The following is a 22,518-nucleotide window of genomic DNA, read 5'->3' on the forward strand; positions in this document are numbered from 1 at the left end:
TGAATAGCCCATGCTGCTCAAAAGGTCCCTGAATAAGAATTGTTTGAGGATGTTGAACGAACCACCCATGTTTCCAAAGGTGAATTATCCAAACCTCCAAGAATTCCTTTCAACACACGGCTATAATACTCCCCCACTACTTCTGCTCATGATCAGGGATGCACTTATCGTCAGCCACTAAGGGACATGGTCAACTGGTTAAGGTCAAACAATCGACAAGCAAATCTGTGGTATTGACCAGAATATTTGCTGTAGCCCATCTTTTATACTAAGACAAAACAATGTACATGATAACACTTCCAATCAGTTAAGATCAGAAGCCATGAGAGCCACTGTCTGGTACTGCATCAGGGTATATTATTATTATTATTATTATTATTATTATTATTCTTTCTCCAAAGAGCGGACGTGTCTCAGGAGGCTCCATAAGTTTTGTACCAATTATATTGGAAGTTTGTCTAAAAGTATATATATATTTCGATATTTGTGTGGCCAAGGCAACTAACTTCTAGCAGAGCTAGTTGGTTAGGCAAAATTTTACCCCATTAAGGGTAAAATTGCGTTTTGAACTTTGACAATTTTGCAAACACACACATTTATTTTAACAAACATGTCTTTGAAGCGAGCAGTTAGCTGTTCCCTTCTTCCAACACCACACCCTCCACAAATACACACCATTTCGAAAACGGCTCCAAACCGCCCATTTCGCGCCTTAAAAGGCAACAAAGAATTTTTGAAAGAACGTGTCGGCACGTGCACCGTTCAAAATGACAATACAAAAGAAGGCGTCACTTTTGACGTCATTGAAGATTTCCCTCCACTTCCTTCTACTAATGCTCCAGTACCAGAGGAGGAGGAAAGAAAAACAATGAACAGCATCAACAATGACACCACCACCAGCAAGAACACATTTGAACAACATCGTAACGGTTTCGCCTCCGCTGCCAAGCAGGTCTCGGAGGAAATACATGTTACGATGGAAGAAATCAAAACTGCTAAAAGTTTATTGGAGAAACAAAGTAACAGCATATTCCTGAAAACACCACAAGAACTGATACAAGAAACAAACAGAAAAATAATAATCTACAAGATTTTCGAAAGAAAATACAGAAAAATAAGTAATGTCACACCACAACAACTGGAAATAGCTATGAAGCCCATTTGGGGTCAAAAGAGCTATGTCACCAAAGGGAAGCGGTTTGGAACCGTGGAGGTTCGATTCCCAACGGGGGAAGATGCAAGGAAACATGCCATTTCGCCCTTGCAAACAGAAAGTTTGTTGCTCGTACCGACATACCTTGGTCGGCGAGTAACAAAAATCAAAATTGACCAGGTGCCGCCCGAGCTGAGTATATCTTGGCTGGTGGCAGCTGTCCTCTATGACATAGAGGACACTGCCACTATTCTGGATTTACGCAGGTTGCGAGAGAAGAACTGGTCAGGTATGGGAGTACAGCTGCTGGCACAGATCCAGCAAGAAAATACAAATTCCATACCTGATTCCATAAATTTGCCGGAAGGCACCAGATTGCACGTTGCTGTAGACGGGCGAAGGCCAAAATGCTACCTCTGCAGCAGCGAAAACCATCTGAAGAAAGACTGCCCCATTTACAAGCAAAGAATGGAGGCAGAAAAAAAGAAATAGCAGCAGCAGTAGCAACAACAACAACAACAGAAATAACAACAGCCTGAAACACCAAAAATTTCCACACCATCAACACCATCACCACCACCACGAAGAGCAACACCACCTCCAGCCATCACCAAACCAACACCAACACCAACACCAACACCAAGAAGGACCATCCAGAAAGAAGCATCAACACCGTCACCAACACCAACAACTGCAGCAACAGCACCGTTTCCTACAAATATTACTAATTTTCGACAAACTGTGGAAACGGACCCGACAAATGTCCCCTCTCCAGATCAGGTCAGCTCGGATTGTGCGAGCACTGATAGCGAGAAAGGGGAGTGGCACACAGTGTCACCGAAAAAGAAAAGACGTAAAAAACAAAAAGACACACATAACACACAGGGGAAGCACGAACAAATAGAGTTTCCCAACATCAACAACAACATGCACTCACAACAACAAACAACACTTTCGCCACCATTACTGCCACACACACCAACACTCAGACACCGTTACAGCTATAAACACAAAAAATGAACAACTTGTCACACACCTGAAACAAAACACAGACACTAAATATTCTGATTTCGTTAATCCAACGCACAACACACCACCAGCACACATTCTTACCATAAAAATAAACGAATCAAAATATAACGAAATCAAGGAGAAATTCCCTAACGATGTCGGGTCGCTAGGGAGAAATTTCTCCAAAAAACTCTATAAAAACCTGGTGGAAATACCCGTGCAAAAGCACAAGGGAGCCACCCCACCAAACAACAACAGTAAGTAGAGCCTTTTTTCTCCTTCTGAACCTTTAAAACGTGGCTAAACTCAGAATAGGTTGCTTAAATGTGAGAGGCCTCGGGTCACCTTGGAAACAGGGCCACCTGTTAAACGACCTGAGGTATCATAGCGTGGATGTAGTAGCCATTAGTGAAACCAGGCTCTCGCGACCCTTTTCGGTGGATACGAGATTTTTCTATCTCAGTGTCGGCGGGGAGCGGGCGGTGGTGGTACTGCGGTGTTGTTTCGGAAGGGCCTGGATTTGAAAATAAGGACAGTCTTCCTGGATCCAGAAGGTAAGTTGGTGGTCCTCGACGTAGACGGTAGTGATGGCGATGCTTTCAGACTGCTGGCTGCCTACGCTCCGACAGGAGCAGGGCAATCCGATTATTTCAAGCGTCTGGAAGTTTTCTTAGGAACGTCACGCACTCTGGTGCTAGTTGGGGATTGGAACGCTGTCTTAGACGAACGTTTCGATCGGGTGGGCATGGGAGCATCTGATAGGAGAAGGGGTGCAAGAGCCACGCCAACCTGCTCAGGCGCTTTCAGCTGTCCGACAGGTTTCGACTAGACAACCCGAATGTGCCAATGTGGACTTGGACTAAACGCATCGGGTCATCTAGATCGTACTTTGATAGAGTCTTCTGTAGGCCAGCGGATAAGGACAGCAGAGTAAAGCCTTCGATAGGGTCTACCATCGATACCTGGCAGCTTTTCGGTCCAGTCTTCCGCGGGTGGATCGCTGCTTTATACAGCAACATCTGCTCGGTGATACGGATGAACGGTCACCTTTCGGAGCCGTTTGACACCTCGCGTTCGGTTCGCCAAGGATGCCCTCTCTCGCTCCATTACTGCACAAGTTGGAGGCTTTGAGGGGTATCCCGCGCGATATAGGAGGTGGAAACAGCGTGTCTGCCTATGCCGACGACGTCACCGTGATGATGTCGAGCCACAGGCACATTGACCTGATTGGCGAGACGCTAAACGTGTACGAAGCGGTGACAGGTGCAAAGATTAACGCGGAAAAGTCCGTGGGCTTGCAACTGGGCACCTGGAGAGGCAAGTCCATACCGTCCAACAGCGTCGTAGGGCGCTGGACAGACGGACCCGTTAAACTGCTCGGGGTCTGGTTCGGTCCGGACCTCCAGGTGGATAAAAACTGGAAAGAAGTGACGAGCAAAGTAGCCAATCTCACCCAGAAATGGGCCGAGAGGAAGCTGTCCCTGAAAGGTCGAGCGGAGGTGGCGAATGCGTACATTGCAATCCGTCATCTATTACCGCTTGACCGTCGTCCCGTGTCCCGACCGCTGGTTAGCCAAGCTGGTACGCTTGCTCTTTGACTTTTTGTGGAAGGGTCAGATACCACTACTCAGGCGATCCATCTGCTGTCAACGACCGCTGAACGGAGGCCTTGGCATGCCGTGGTTATTGATGCGCAAACATGCGCTCACGCTACGGCATCTCAAGCGTTTCCTAGACGGTGAACAGGTGTGGTCGTCTTTTGTCAGACACGACTTTCCGCAGTTCGTCTCTTTGACAGAGCTGCAGACCTGGATCAAACGCAGACCGAGAAAAGGTGCTTGGCACCTCCAGTGCCGCCAAGCTTTCTCCGCTCTCCACCGAGCGGGCAATGCGATCGGTAGTAGTTCACTCTAGCGTTCTAGAGGGTTAGTGGAAGAAAAGTGCGACGACGTTCTCGGGGAAACTCTAGGCGTTGACGATAACGAGCTGAGCAGTCTGTTCGGAAGGACTTCCGGGCCGGGGCCAATGGATAATTTCCAAAGGTCCCTCGCCTGGCAGTGTTACCGAGGGGCTTTGCCTGTTCGAGATAAACTATACCGGCACGGAAGTGCCGTCAGCCGGGTCTGCCCGAGGTGCGCTCAGGACGACGAAACCGTTCTGCACGCACTCGTCCAGTGCCCGAGATTGCTGAACTATGGGTTTATGTCGAACAGCTACTGTCGCGTATAGGACGGATCTGGCTATCAGCTGAATCCATAGTGAAGATTGCCCCGCCGACCTCCTTTAACCGAGAGGGCAAGGCAGTTTTCCTTTTCCTGTAGCGAAAGAGGTGGTATGGTGGACCTGTTTGAAAGGACTAAAGTCAGACACTTTCCTCTTTGGCCCAGGCCTCATCAACTTTTTCAAGTTTCACTTGAAAAGGAGGATGAGAGTAGAGAGGGAAGTGCTGTTTACTGAAAGGTGGATAAATGTCGCAAGAATGGCCAGTGTGAACGGTAATATAAAAGGTAATATAAAAGGAGAAAGGGGCTCTCTACCCCACTTTTGACCAGGCTCCCGTGGATTTTATGGGTTTTTACACCAGGAACCTTTCGAAGCACCTCCCCCTATTGGGAGTTTTTCATTGTTGATATTTTCGTTGTTACACTCTTTTTTACACGGATTTTTGAAACGGACAAAACCCTTTGTAACTTTCTTCCTGTGTTTTGTCCCTTTATGTTATAATTATTTTTTGTCAACCCTTGTGGCCAATAAAAGAATTAATTATTATTATTATTATTATTATTATTATTATTATTATTATTATTATTATTATTATTATTATTATTATTATCATCATCATTACTACTACTACTATTACTACTACTACTACTACCACTACTACTACTACTACAATTATTCCTTCGTAATACAGTGTAGGTAAAAATGGGTTTCTCTTAAGATGCGCGCAGTGGCCAATAAGGCTGCTTTTTGCAAGACATGGAGGGATTTCCAGTTGCCTTAAGAAGACTTGAAATTTCAGTGGGATTGAGCCCAACGCTCCGATCACCACTGGTATCACTTTTACATTACCCTCTGGCTTTCCATACAGTCTTGCCATTTCCACTTTCAATTCGGAGTACTTGGTGATTTTTTTCAACCTCTTTACTCACAACATTCATGTCATGTGGTATGGCTACATCAATGAGCTGACAGTATTTGTCTCTCTTATTCAACATGACAATATCCGGCCGACGGTGTTCGATTACACGATCCATCTGAAAATCATAGTCCCAAAGTATCGTTATTTTTCCATCCTCTTGCATAACTTTACTTGGTACATGCTCATGCCAGTTCTCTGTTACTTCATATTGGTATTTACGGCATAAGAGCCAATGAATATACACAAAATTTATCGTGGCGACGTTTGTATTCTTTTTGTGCAAGACTCTCACATCCACTTACCAGGTAGGTCACATTTTCCACACTTTTTCCACAGAGTCTGTATTTCTGGGTGTCAGAAGTTTTATACATGTTATACTTCACTGAATTGGTAGCAAGTACCTGGTCTTGTGCAGCAATGATCAGGTTTTCGGTAGTACGCTTCAAATCACTTCGTTTTAGCCATGCCCACGATGCTGTATTATCCTTAACGTTTTATGTATTCCTTTCAAACTGTCCATGCATTCTCGTTTCAAAAAGGTCTTCTTTTCTCGTCTCCTCAGCTCTTTGGTTAAACTCTGCCTTGCCCATCATTTCATCTGCATTTACACCCACATCTTTCGCAGTATATTGCAGCAAGTCTTCATCACTATTTATCAAATACTCGGCAAGCGTTCTCTTTTCACTCCTTATACAATGGTCTATACTAATTAGTGCTCTGCTACCATTCTTTCTTTTCATATACAATTTGTTTACATTTGCTTTAGGGTGTAGCGCCCCATGCAGTGTCATCAACTTTCTCATCCCACCTCATTAGTCCATTTGAGGATGAACGCACTATATCTGACCACCGAAACTGCCCAGATATTCATTGCGGTAATCAAATTTTTGGCATTCAGGTTGGATTTCAAAACCATCAACACCCTTTTTTGATACCCCTCGCTGACATTGACTTTCATTTCTCTGCGTAGAATGTCATAAAGCTCCTAAATCCTTAAATATTTATACCCACAACCGTCGAGTTCACCCATGGTCTCTCCTGATGGCAAGCGCAATCCTCTGCAGGCTGCTTTCTTCCTTCTTTTCATATTAAGTACTGAGCATTTGGCGAACCCAAATTCCATACTGATGTCCCTACCACATTTCTGGGCTGTTTTGGTTAAGGAATCTATCTGTTTTTCAGATTTCCCAAACAATTTCAGGTCATCCATAAACAGAAGATGGTTCAATGATTGTTTCTGTTTTTAGACTCCACATTCGGGTTATCTCTATTTCCAGATCTTTGTATTTTGAGAGTTTCTCCGTTTCTTTTAGAGACACATTGTCACCTGTTGGGATTGATACATCGATTAGAAGGCATTTTTTCTTGGGAATCTCTGACAACTATATCTGGTCTATAAGCTTTGATTTCCCTATTTGTGTGTATTGGCATATCCCAGAGTATGATTGTTTCGTCATTTTCTGAGGTTTCTTCTAGGGAGTGTCTATACCATCTCGTTTCTGTTGTCATTCCATAGTGTTGGCATACCTTCCAGTGTATACAGGTCATGTCTGTGGATATATTCCTTCTTAGCCAGGACTGGGCAGCCAGAGACAATATGATTTATTGTTTCTTCCCCATCACCACATATTCTGCAGTTACTTCATTATGTGTTTCTGCTAGTTTCTTTTGATCTTGAACTGCAATTAAAAATCTTTCAGTCTCTGCTTTGAGTCCTGAGCTTCTCAGCCATTGTTGGATTTTACTTTGTCTATTTCTTTTCTGTTTAGCTTATCTCAGTATTTGCCATGTAAGGGCTTGTCTTGCCATCATTTTATCATGATACTTTGTCGTTCCAGTTTTAGTTTGGATGTCAGAAAACAGTTTTTTGTTTTGCCTGTTTTGTGGCTATTTGTATCAGTTTTCCTTGCTTCTGAATAAGATATTTCTGGTTCTTTTAGTTTTTTAGCTGCATAAGGCCTCCACCACCCTCAATACGTTGTATATATAACCTTTCTATGTCAGATTTTGGGTGGTGCATCCTAAATTCTGTCATTATTTTTTCTTGTTTTCCTGTGTAGTTTGGTTACTTCATTTGGAGTAACCAAGAATATTGCAACTGTAACTTATTACTGAGACGGCTAGAGTGTTGATACCTATTATCTTCTTTTATTTTCGCATTGAACTCTGTTTTAAGTATTACTCTAACTCATCTATATTATTTCTTCCTTATCTTCTCTTTCATTTGTGTGTGTGGTATTGTATCTAGCTCATTGATTCCTAAGTATTTGTGTGTCTGGCTTCGGTTTAATTGTCTTATTTCATTTGCTTTATCTAGTGTGATATTGTTACTCTTAACTAGTTTTCCTTTTTTCAAGAGTCCTTTGGCACATTTTTCTAAGCCAAATTTCATATTTAATTCTTTGGTAAATCCATCGTTGTTGCTATTTATGTTTGAAAAGAGAGGACGCTTGTTCGTGGCTCATAAGTTTTCTTTGAAATTTGTTGTTTTATTATTTGGTATTCGAACTTTCGTTGAACTGTTTACTAAATGGTTCTTTGCAGTGAGCTACTTTGGCGAAATATTTCGCCATTTAAGGACACATTTTAAGGTTTAAAATTTAAAATTTAATATTTCAAAACAAACCCAAAAATAACAATATAGCTTCAAAATAATAAGGCTCCAAAAATAATAAATGACTTCTCCATTGACAATTTTCTGGAGTTGGCGTCATCTGCGAATATTTCTTATTTTGCTGTGTTTGATAACGCTTGAGATGTTTATATAGATTATAAAGAGAAGCGCGCCCAAAACAGTATCCTGGTGGACACCGCTGCTGACTTTTGCATGTATGTGTGTGTGTGATTATGGTTAGAGAAACTTGCCCACATCACCTGTGAGATCGAACTGGGAAACACGAATCTGCAAATCGAGCTTCTTTACTTCTACATACAGAACTACACACATATCTACAAACACATCTATACATTTATCCCAATGCTGCCCATACAACTACCATTGTCATCGCTGCTTCCAATATTTCTAAATATCGTTATACTCTCTCTGATACCCTAATCCTCAACAATGCCACCCATCAGGCCCACCACCACACCACACTACCCTATCCCACCATCCTATCGTCCATCCATCCATTTCGTTGGAATCTCACTCTTGGTGGTGGTGGTGGTGGTGGTGGTGGTGGTGTGGTGGTGGTGGTGGTGGTGGTTCTAAGGGATTTTATGATGGATGACATCCTCATCTGAGTAGGCCACCTAACATGGCTGTTACGTGTTAAACAGATTGTGAAAACATAATACTCTGATCGATCTTAGTTACTTCCCGTTCAGACATTTTAAACTTTGTTTTTATATTTCCATGCTTGTTTTTATTTCTTTATTTACAATTTTCTATCTAATATGCTTTGTTAGAAAACAAAAAACATATATACCAATATTGGAATATCATTTCACTCGAAACTCTTCACATTCGCAGACAACGTGAGATGTCCCGAACCGACGAACCTGCAAGAAATAGCAATCAAATCTCACCGAAATCCTACCTCTTTCAGGAAAAAAGAAGAACAGGGCATATCAAAGAATTGTAGTTCTAGATACAGATTGCATAGGAAAAATAACTAGTTGGTCACAGTTGGAAAGTCTTTGATCATAGTTAAATTGATTATTTTAATTAACCATCGGGTTTATTTTTTATTGGGTACCAGGTCTGGGTACCAGTGAGGATGAATTTCTAACGAATGGTGTCCCATTGGTAACTAAAATTTGTTTTATACGTAGGGTTTCCTTATTCAATGAATGATCGATTGGTGAATATTCAGAATCTCATATTTTATATTTGTGTGGACATTTACTGTGTGCATGTAAAGGTAATTGTTCGCAATTTCAGTGCATAAAAAGGTATCGTATGTGTTATACATTATTTTTGTTTTTATATCTATGAGGTGGTGTTGGGGTTTGTATATATTGAGATTATGAATGTAAGTAGGGAAATTTTTTTTTCATAAAACATCATAAAATAGAACCATCACTTCAACCTCAAACTATTAATATAATGCATTGTGAATATTAACACAAAACCTCAAACTAACAAACCACAAACTATTAATATAATCTACAAAATCTAATAAAAGCTAGAAAGTTGTAAATTTCACGAATCAGACTATTACCCTAGTCGTTACAAGTACCACGTTCGTTACACAATTAACCATCAAAACACGCTACTTACAATATGAGCCATCAGAACACGCTACTTAACATGCAACAAAAATATTGACAACACCACAGTTGTAGATAGAACTCTATAAAACAATGAGAATATCTGTATGGATAGGAAAATATTAGCCAAAAATTAAAACACACATACAACAAATGCGAAATTAACTTGCAAAACTACCGGGCTTTAACGTTTATACAGGGGTTGGATAAAATAATGGAAACCCCTAATCCATATTAAAGTAAATTTGTTTGAAATGTTAAAGTGCTTCCATTATTTTGTCCAACCCCTGTATATAGATGTATATATGCATATACATGTATATATACATCTACATGTATATATATATATATATATATATATATATATATATATATATATATATATATATATATAATATATATATATATATATATATAATACTTGGTGAAATTGATTAATTAATTAATTAATTTTACCCTCAATTGTTGAAATTATAATTAATCTCTCTCCACTTAATGTCTCGGATTTTACCGAAAAAAACATAGTGTTTGCTGATTTTAACCCACGCTGGTGGAAAGGGGAGAGCAGAAATTTTTCGCTTGCATATTTGAGTTTGTTGGCACTGTTAGTTTGGAACAGATCTTCAGAAGCGATAACAAGCCGAAAGGGTATGCTCCCATTTTCAGTGTTTTCAGATTCAAACAAGGGCATTCTGAGCTGATGAGAGAAGGGTCGATTTTGACTAATCTTGAAACGTACGTACTCAAATAACCTTTGCATTTGATTTTTTAATGTCTCTACCCCCATACTTCCTTGAGTTGAATTGAGCAAACACTATATGAGAGAGGTTTTCTTTAAGTGTTAGAAATAGTTTTATAAAAAGTTTTTTTAGCTGCTATTTCTAACGAGTTCAGTATGCGGCAAAGTAATTTATTTTACTAAGCCCTTTTATATAATGTAATAATTTGAATTCGCCTTAAATGGTCCCTTTGCATACTGAATACTTGGTGAAATTGATTAATTAATTAATTAATTTTACCCTCAATTGTTGAAATTATATATATATATATATATATATACATATATTTACATACATACATATATATATATATGTATATATATGCATATATATATACATATATATATATATCTATACAATATGTTACATTACTCGGTAGTCAAGATAAAACTCTGAGTTTCAGATGCCGAAGTGGAAATCCACAACACCATCTCTTCGGTTATAGCCAGATAACCGAAGAGATGGTGTTGTGGATTTCCACTTCGGCATCTGAAACTCAGAGTTTTATCTTGACTAGCGAGTAATGTAACATATTGTATAGATAAATTTCCTCTATTTACATAATATTGAGGTCTCTTTCTTTCTTTTGTTATCTTATTACCGTTTTATCATACATATATATATAGATATATATATACACATATATACGTATATATACACACAGTATATGTATATATATATATATGTATTTCTATATACCTATATGTATATATATATATATATATATATATATATATATATTTCTATATACCTATATGTATAATATATATATATATATAATTATATTATATATATATATATGTATGTATGTATATATATAAATTATAATCCATATATACATGTATAAATATGCATAAATGTGCATATATATGTATAAATACAATATATATGCATATATACATATATATTTACATGTACATATAATATATATATATATTTGTATATATACACATATATATACATATGTATATATATGTATATATGTATATGTATATATATATCCGTATACATATACATGTATATATATGAATGTAGATATGTATATATACATATATATGTATATATATGTATATATATGTAAATATATATGTATATATATATATATACATATGTATATATATATATTTGTATATATATATATATATTAATATATATATTATATATATGTATTATATATTACGAGAAAGAGCAACAAGAATGGATTAGTTTTATAGTACAATTGTTTCATACAAAGACAGGCTTTATTACAAGTTGCAAAAATTGTGCATCTGGTGCATCTAAGTTAAGTACCACATTCAAGTAAATTCATTGGAATTTACTTGAATCTTAATTGCTTTGTATGTATATATATATACATTTATGTATATATATGTGTGTATATATATATGTATGTATATATATATATATATATATATATATATAATATTATATATATATATATATATATATATATATATATATATATATATATATAATATATGTATCTGTGTGTGTGTTTCTACCAACACCATCACTGGACTACCGATGTTGCTGTGTTTACGTCCCCATAACTTAGTCGTTTGCAAAACAAACCGATAGAATTAGTACTATGCTTACGAAGAATGAATCCTGTTGTTGATTTCTTCGAGTAAAGGCGGTGCTCTGACATGGGCATAGCCACCTGACCGAAGCAATTGAAACAATAAAAAAGTATACCTATTTTTAACCCTCTGTATTTTTTGGTTTGAGACATTTTGGACATCTGTGGAGGTCTTTATCGCGATGACTGTCTCCTTTACCTCCAAAATGTCTCAAACCAAAAAATAAAGAAGGTTAAAAATAGGTTAGTTAGGTTTTTTTGCACATCGTTTTTGAGGATGAGTTAACTAAAGCCAACTTCTTAGACATTACCCTCAATTTACAAAATAACTCATACTTCCCTTACCATAAACCCTCCACAAATCTTAAGTATATTAGCCTTTACAGCAATCATGCCAAGCCCGTTACCGATAATCTAGTCAAAAACATATCTTTGAGACTTTCTAAATTTTCTGCCAATGTTGACATCTTTAACCAAAAGGCAGGCTTTTATAACGCCGCCTTGACAAAAGCCGGCTATAAGGACAGAGTGTCATACATAGATTCAGCTCATTCTAAACCAACATCTGCTTCTCCAGATAGAATAGTTACTTGTAATAGGAATAGTAGTTTTTATTCTAGTAGTGCCAGCAACACTATGCAAAATATAAATTCTTTACAGACCAAGGGAGGTAAGCGCCGTTCAACCCCAAATTTTCAACCCAGTAATTTTCCCCTTACTTTCACAAATAACTCAACGTACAAGTCAAAGGCCACTAAGAACTGTATCTGGTTCGTAATACCTTTCGGTAAACAAATTAAATCGAGCCTTCCCTTACAGTTCCGTGAACCCGTCGCTAGGAACTTTCCCAGAAATTCTAGATATTATTCTATTATCAATTCCCACATAGTCAGAATCGCTTTCTCTAACACTAGAAATCTTTCACAAATTATATCTTCTCACAATACCAAGCTGATAAATAGAGATTCTTCACCCGGGAATTCCAAAATAAATCTTACTAATTCCAACCCACCATACAGTCATACTAATAGGAATAGTATTAATGGTAATAGCAATGGTAGTAGCGATAGTGTTAACAATGATAATATTAATAATAGTATCAGTCGTGTTAATAACAATGGTAATGTTGATAGTGATAACAATAACGGAGAAATTACTGATTGTATTACCATTAATAATACTAACAATAATACTAATAGTGTAGTTGCTAACGCTAATAATAATAGTAACAACAATCATAGCAATAAAAACTTAGTTTCGATCTCGGAGGACAACCCCAACAGAATTAATTTTTTGTCTAGTAATTCTAAGATCGAGAATTCTATTTACCAGTATAGAATCTCCTCTGGTAACGATGTCTTCTTCTATATAGGAGCGCCTCTTCCCAGTTATCCAAGAGAATTTCAAACCATTATTCAACATTCAGGGATATTAAAAAACGATATAGTACAGGGCTAAGTAAATTAGTTTGGCGTCTTAAAGACAATAATATAGATTTCAAGTTAGATTGGTTCATACTGTCTGTATCCTTTCCTTTTGATAAGGGCAGGAGATTTTGTAACATTTGCAACTCTGAGCTCTTCCATATCCTCTTCTCTAAGGTTCCCGTTGTAAACACACTCATAGAGAAATCCTATAAATGTAAGCACTGGCAAAAACATACTTTTTACTCTTACAAATGAATACGATAGGCATCGTGCTTTGAACAATTAGCTTAACATACACTCCACTTCAATAGTGAAATTTTTTCCTAAGCCTTTGAACATTCTTAATCAACATACCCTTCCCTTTCCACTGGTTCCCTACCTATCATTCTCTTCCTACTATCTAATTTTGACGTCAAATCTTCTAACGGGTTTTTAAAAAAATCACTTATTGTCGTTTTGTTTACCATGTAGACAGTCATCGAAATGTTTGTTTGTCTTGTTGCCGAGAGAGGCTCCCTTTCTTTCCTGATGAGAAGATTGCATCATACACCCTTTATTCCTTTGGAATGAAACCATGTGGTCTTCGAAACATATGTCGAGAGTAAAGAAATTTTGTTAACATCTTCGTTCGACTCCATTCTTTCATTTATTCATATATAACACAAAAATTTCTGCAAATGAACCCGCAGTTTCTACCCTTGGACTGGTCGCTTCAACCGTGTTTCTGACGTGAATTTGCTACCCTGGTATCGGTTCAACGAATTTTCCATGCTGACGATAAACATAGGATAATTCATTCACCTATCGAATATATATATGTATATATATATATATATATATATATATATATTATATATATATATATATATATATATATATATATATATCTTTCAATATGTGACCTCGTGAGTACCGCTGGCGATTTTTTTTTCCTCTGTCTTCCCTTCTCGGGATCTTTCCTTCTCCTATGTTTCCGACGAAGAGCTCCGCTCGAAACGTTAAACCCTCCTTCCCTTTTTTCCTGAGCGTCCAATAATACTTTATTTGTTCCACGTCCTCACGTTGTTGTTTTTTTTTGTTTGTTTGTGTTTTCTTGTTTGGATTAACTTTATATATATATTATATGTGTGTGTGTGTGTGTGTGTGTGTGTGTGTGTGTGTGTATATATGTATATATAATAGAATGTATATATATATATATGTATATATATATATAATATAGTATATATGTAATATTCTATATATATATATATATATTATATATATATATACTCTATATATAAACGGCAGTTTGTCTGTGTGTGTTTCTGTGTGTCTGTTTGCTTGTACCCTCACCCTGACCACGGCTTTCAACTGATTCTGATGAAACTTGACACACACATAGCCCAATGTCATAATTCAAAACTAACGCAGCGAAAATTTTGAAAAGTTCCCCCAGTTCTGAAAAAAATCGATAAATTCGACATGGGGTCGAGAATCAGAAACACAAACCACAGACTGTCTAGGGGACGCACATCGACCTTTTAACTAAAAAAAAAAATTTACCATCATTTTTTCCACTTTGGCTATAACTATCTAAAACATGCTTTATAGTTATTTCCCTTACAAACCCGAGCAACGCCGGGCGATACTGCTAGTATATATATAAAACGGCAGTTTGTCTGTGTGTGTTTCTGTGTGTCTGTTTGGTGTACCCTCACCCTGACCCACTGCTTTCAACCGATTCTGATGAAACTTGACACACACATAGCCCAATGTCATAATTCAAACAACGCAGCGAAATTTAAAAAAGTTTCACAGTTCTGAAAGAAATCGATAAAATCGAACATCGGGGTCGAGAATCATAAAAAACAAACAAACACAGACTGTCTGGGACGGGACAAACTCGACCATTTTTAACTCTCAAAAAAATTTACCATAATTTTTTTACCATTTTTTTTGCTATTTTTTGGCTATGACTCTCTAAAAATGCTTTATGTTATTCCCTTACAAAGCTGAGCAACGCCGGGCGATACTGGCTAGTATATATATAATATATATATAGATATATTATATATATATTATATATAGGCGCCAACGCGGCTGTAGGCGCAGACGTGGCTATAGGCGCAGGCGTGCTGTGTGGTAAGAAGCTTGCTTACCAAGCACATGGTTCCGTCTTCAGTCCCATTGTGTAGCACCTTGGGCAAGTGTATTCTGTTATAGCCTCAGGCCGACTAAAGCATTGAGAATGGATTTGGTAGGCGGAAAACGACAGAAGCTCCTCGAATATATGTATATATTTATGCGTGTGAGTTTGTGGCTGTGCTTGTTCCCCACCATGACTTGACAACCGATGTTGGTGTGTTTACGTCCTGTAACTTAGCTGTTCGGCAAAAAAAGCCCGATAGAATAAGCATCGGGCTTACAAAGAATAAGTTGAAGGGTCGATTTCTTCGGCTAAAAGATGGTGCTCCAGCATGGCCGCAGTCAAATGACTGAAACAAGTAAAAGAATATATGTATGTAAGTATATATGTATATATATATATGTATATATATATATATATATGTTTCTTAACTATCCACAAGGGGCTAAACATAGAGGGAACAAACAAGGACAGACAAACGGATTAAGTCGATACATCGGCCCCATTGCGTACTGGTAACTTAATTATCGACCCCGAAAGGCTGAAAGGCAAAGTCGACCTCGGCGGAATTTGAACTCAGAACGTAGCGACGGGCGAAATACCGGAAGCACTTCGCCCGGCGTGCTAACGTCTCTGCAGCTCGCCGCCTATATATATATATATATATATATATATATATATATATATATATATATATATATATATTATATAATATATTATATAATATATATAATAATATATATTATATAATATATATATATATATAATATATATATAGATATATATAATATATATATATATATATATATATATATATATATATATAATATATATATAGATTATATATATATATATATATATATATATATTATATATTATATATATATATATATATATATATATATATATATAATATATATATATACATATATATAGATATATATATATATATATATACAGATATATATATAGATATATATATATATATACATATATATATATATATATATATATATATACAGATATTATATATATATATATATATATATTATATATAGAGGGCATAATTATACATAACATGCAGGAGGCTTATATATACATGCCAAACGCTAAGAGGGACAATCAGTCATTTCTACCAAAAATATTACTAATCCCACCGAATGCAATTTTTCAAAGTAAGACATTTAAAAATATAGGCCTGTATCACAGTGATTTCATACTTACGTAATCATCAGCAGGCCTGAATGTATTATAAAACAAAACGACCCTGCTCGCTTAAGCCGAACAGCTGACTGATCAACATCAACGAAGCACAGGTGAGTTTATATAATTACATCCGGGTGAATGGGCAGATTTACAAAATGCATTTCGGGAGAGGAGAAGTTTTTTCGGAATAAAATTTTGCAATTAGGACAACTACTTAATAAGGAAAATAACAAGAAATGTCAGGTAGATAGCGTAAAACCTCATAAAAGAAAAAATTCGAAATAATTATTTCTTATGAACATATTAATTTTTATATAGAGGGCATAATTATACATACATGCCAGGAGGCATTATATATACATGCCAAACGCTAAGAGGGACAATCAGTCATTTCTACCAAAATATTACATAATCCGGATGTAATATATATAAACTCACCCATGTGCTTCGTTGATGTTCATCAGTTAGCTGTTCGGCTTAAGCGAGGCAGGGTCGTTGTTTATTATACATTCAGGCCTGCTGATGATTACGTAAGTATGAAATCACTGTGATACAGGCCTATATTTTTAAATGTCTTACTTTGAAAAATTGCATTCGTGGATTAGTATATTTTGGTTAGAAATGACTGATTGTCCTCTTAGCGTTTGGCATGTATAAAAATGCCTCCTGGCATGTATGTATAATTATGCCCTCTATATTAAATTAATATGTTCAATAAGAAATAATTATTTTCGAAATTTTTTCTCTTATGAGGTTTTTACGCTATCTACCTGACAATTTCTTGTTAAGTTTTCCTTATTAAGTAGTTGTCCTAATTGCAAAATTTTTATTCCGAAAAACTTCTCCTCTCCCGAATGCAATTTTGTAAAAGTCTGCCATTCACCCGGATGTATATATATAAACTCACCCATGTGCTTCGTTGATGTTGATCAGTTAGCTGTTCGGCTTAAGCGAGGCAGGGTCGTTGTTTATTTATAATACATCAGGCCTGCTGATGATTACGTAAGTATGAAATCACTGTGATACAGGCCTATATTTTTAAATGTCTTACTTTGAAAAATTGCATTCGGTGGGATTAGTAATATTTTTGGAGAAAAGGAAATGACTGATTGTCCCTCTAGCGTTTGGCATGTATATAAAATGCCTCCTGGCATGTTGTATACTAATATGCCCTCTATATATAAATTAATATGTTCAATAAGAAATAATTATTTTCGAAATTTTTTCTCTTATGAGATTTTTACGCTATCTACTGACAATTTCCTGTTAAGTTTTCCTTATTAAGTAGTTGTCCTAATTGCAAAATTTTTATTCCGAAAAACTTCTCCTCTCCCGAAATGCAATTTTGTAAAAGTCTGCCATTCACCCGGATGTAATATATATAAACTCACCATGTGCTTCGTTGATGTTGATCAGTTAGCTGTTCGGCTTAGCGAGGCAGGGTCGTTGTTTATTTATAATACATTCAGGCCTGCTGATGATTACGTAAGTATGAAATCACTGTGATACAGGCCTATATTTTTAAATGTCTTACTTTGAAAAATTGCATTCGGTGGGATTAAGTAATATTTTTGGTAGAAATGACTGATTGTCCCTCTAGCGTTTGGCATGTATATATAATGCCTCCTGGCATGTATGTATAATTATGCCCTCTATATATAAATTAATATGTTCAATAAGAAATAATTATTTTCGAAATTTTTTCTCTTATGAGGTTTTTACGCTATCTACCTGACAATTTCTTGTTAAGTTTTCCTTATTAAGTAGTTGTCCTTAATTGCAAAATTTTTATTCCGAAAAACTTCTCCTCTCCCGAAATGCATTTTGTAAAAGTCTGCCATTCACCGGATGTATATATATAACTCACCACCATGTGCTTCGTTGATGTTGATCAGTTAGCTGTTCGGCTTAAGCGAGGCAGGGTCGTTGTTTATTTATAATACATTCAGGCCCGCTGATGATTACGTAAGTATGAAATCACTGTGTGTTTATATGTGTATATGTGTGTATGTGCGCGTGTGTGTGTGTTTTTCAATTTGGTAATTATAATTCTGGGTTACCTTTCTTCTAAGTGAACGCACAAGAATTGATAAACCCAAACTACAAAGGAAAACACTTCCCCAATTGTCAATTTTATAGTCTTCCCACTATTTACAGTAGCAGGTTTTTCTCTGTTCTAGAACTTTCAGTTTATTGTTTCGAGAAAAATACAACATAGTAATGCTAGAGGAATGGTTCGAACCTGAGTCATCTACTCGTTGGTCATGCATTTTCTTATAATGTATATAATGTATATTTTAAAACCAACTAGTCTCTCTATCCTTGCTAATATGTACAAAGAATCACTTGCTCTGGACATTCCTTCAATTTGGGGTTGATATATTGGTGCTAGTTCCAATTATAACGAGAACATGAATGCATTTTTGTCCCTAACTGAAACTTTTCCTTTCCACCTGCACCATTAACTGCGGCGTAGTAAAAACAGTCATGCATACCTCAATTTACATCGGTTCTTTGTTCCAAGACATGCGATTTAACTCGATAAACAACGTAACACTAAAAAACCTTTTTATAATCTTATTAGCTTACATCTGTTAATAAATGGTTTGTACATATTTTCATATGTATTTCATTTGATTTTCCTCTTCAGTATTGTATTTTTTAGGTTGTTTTCTTTTTAACTTTTATGTTTTTAAGTAAGTTCGCTGAGACAAACGTAGAGTCGGATAAACCTACTGAAGTTGAGGTTTATTTTTTTAAAAACTAGATGTCAAGTCGAAAAAAACGTAATTCGAAACGACGTAATGCCTGTATATACAAAACCAAGAACCAGGCGTCCGTTTCCATCCTCATTTCATATGTAGCTGGATTAATTACACTTGAAGCGAAGGTGGAATGATCGCTGTTTTTAACTTAGAATTGTTCAACGAGGATTGACCTGAGCTAGATAGTAGTAACAACAACAAAAACAAAGAAAAACAGATGATGCCATAAGACATCAATCCAGACAAGAGTGAAATCAAGCTCTTCACAAACTCAAGAATCTTGTCCATGAGCTTGTATCGCCGAATCCAATGAAATGAGTGATCTAGATGTCCAATGAGTCCTTAAATTTAAAAAATTAGTAAATAGCGATACTTATCTTTAATATATAGTTAATTAATGGCTTCATCATCGTCACTATCATCAATATCATCGGCTGTATGGCAGTCATTACTACACCTATCTTTTGTTGTTTCTCTTTTTCTGTTTGTCTCCTCTTGTGGACGCCAATTTAATAACACTTTTCATACGGAATGAAGAAATAGATATACAGATATTTTAAAAACAGTTCAATTATGACCATTCTCCATTCCTCATTTGAGAATACCACAACTCATTATAATCGTTCATGCTATCAATAATATTATTAGTATTGTTGTTGTTGTTGCTTTCTTCCATTTCCTAAACTATTTTCTCCGACTTTTCACTTCTTTCTTCATCATCATCATTGTCATCACCATTATGGACGTAATTACTATCATCAGTATATCAATCCTGCTCCTACTATAATCCCTCTTACTCTTACTCGAGTTTCCGTTGTCGTGTCTTTCTATGGGTTGTTGATCAATTTTCTCTTTTCGCTTAATTTCACATCAACTTCAAGTTACATCTTAAATCTGGTCGTCTGCTCATCCGATTACAAGTTAGTTCCTCATTACGTGTGTATGCGCGCGTACGAGTGTGTGCTTGTGTGCACGCGCGTCCATACGCGTGTATATGTGTGTATACATGCACGCACGCGCGCAAACACACATACTCACACACACACACACACACACACACACACACACAACACACACACACACACTTACACACACACACACACAACACATTCATACTCACACTGGTTGCATATATACCATTAGAAGAAAACTTGCTATAGCCTTAATTATAAACATTAAATTCTGTAATGGTATATTTATATATATATATATAGATATATATATATATATATATATATATATATATATATATATATATATATACATATGCAGACATACACATACATATATACATACATACATTCATACATACATACAACATACATACATACATACAATGTATGTGTTTATATTCATATATTTCCTCATTCATCTTCGTTAAAGACCCAAACCAAACGTCCAAACGTCTTCATGCAATAAATTTCTCCTTATTCAGCTGTTGAACCATTTTCTTCTTATTTTTATTTTTGTCTTTTTTCTTGGGTAAATTTTATATTTTTTACTTAATTTTTTTTTATTAATTTTTCAGATTTCGGACGACAACAACAGCAACAACACAGAAAGGTTGGAATAGACATCAGTTTAAGGTAATTAAATACGGAAGACATATTCTCAAAATTTGAAAGTTTTCCTCCTGTCTTAGTTAGTGTAGTGGTGGTGGTGGTGGTGGTGGCAATGGTGGGGTGGTTTGCTTCCCTTATCATCCCTGAATGAGTAGGCATGATCAAAGATGTTCCAGCCGTGACTATTTAATCTTTTTTAGACGCAATGTTTCTAGGATTACATTATCAAATGTGCCTTTACTGTCTTAAAATTGTAGAGTTATACTTTGAGGGAGATTTGGTGGCTATTTTATATAACTGTCTCTGCTAGAAATAACAAATCTCCCATAAATTACAACTCACTCTCTTCATAAAGGAAGTACATATTAGATATTGTGATCCAAGAAACACGTACATGCACAGGCACGCGCGCACTCACACACGCACACACACACACACCACTCACACACGCACACACGCATATACACTCCAACCCCGTCATATATACATACATGCATGCATATTTAGATATATATGAGTGTGTGTGTATGTATGTATATATATAAGACAAGGCATAAATAATGCTCATAGCATTCTTTCCTTTATTATAGTTTGACTTACAGCTGTTTTCAGTAGTCATTATAGATTCGTTATTGATAGTTTTGCTCAATCTGACCTTTGATCGGTTGAGAATTAAACAAATATGACTCCGACGATAGTAGCAGTAACTTTTTTATGTCGTTGAATCTTTCTCAACCGATCAATGGGCCGATTGAGCAAACCTATCAGTAACAAACCTGTAACAACCACTGGAAACGGCAGCAAGTCAAACTTACAAAAATAATGAAAAGTATGTGAACACAATTATTTATACCTTGTCTTGTATGTCACTCTGTGTAAAAACCAGTGTAACTGGAGCACAACCATGGATTTACAATATAGAATAGTGATGAACTATAACATGCGGAGTTCTTTATTAATCTAAGTAATGTAGTTAGCCTGGTGTACCAACAGTGAGCTTATAAAGTTTGTTGTGGGGGGGGGTTGATGAACTATAATATGCGGAGTTCTTTATTAATCTAAGTAATGTAGTTAGCCTGGTGTACCAACAGTGAACTTATAAAGTTTGTTGGGGGGGGGGGTTGATGAACTATATATGCGGAGTTCTTATTAATCTAAGTAATGTAGTTAGCCTGGTGTACCAACAGTGAACTTATAAAGTTTGTTGGGGGGGGGGGTTGATGAACTATAATATGCGGAGTTCTTTATTAATCTAAGTAATGTAGTTAGCCTGGTGTACCAACGTGAACTTATAAAGTTTGTTGGGGGGGGTTGATGAACTATAATATGCGAGTTCTTTATTAATCTAAGTAATGTAGTTAGCCTGGTGTACAACAGTGAACTTATAAAGTTTGTTGGGGTGGGGGTTGATGAACTATAATATGCAGAGTTCTTTATTAATCTAAGTAATGTAGTTAGCCTGGTGTACCAACAGTGAGCTTATAAAGTTTGTTGGGGGGGGGGGGGTTGATGAACTATAATATGCGGAGTTCTTTATTAATCTAAGTAATGTAG

The sequence above is a fragment of the Octopus sinensis genome, linkage group LG11 (assembly GCF_006345805.1).
Source record: "Octopus sinensis linkage group LG11, ASM634580v1, whole genome shotgun sequence".
Classification (NCBI taxonomy): Eukaryota; Metazoa; Mollusca; class Cephalopoda; order Octopoda; family Octopodidae; genus Octopus; species Octopus sinensis.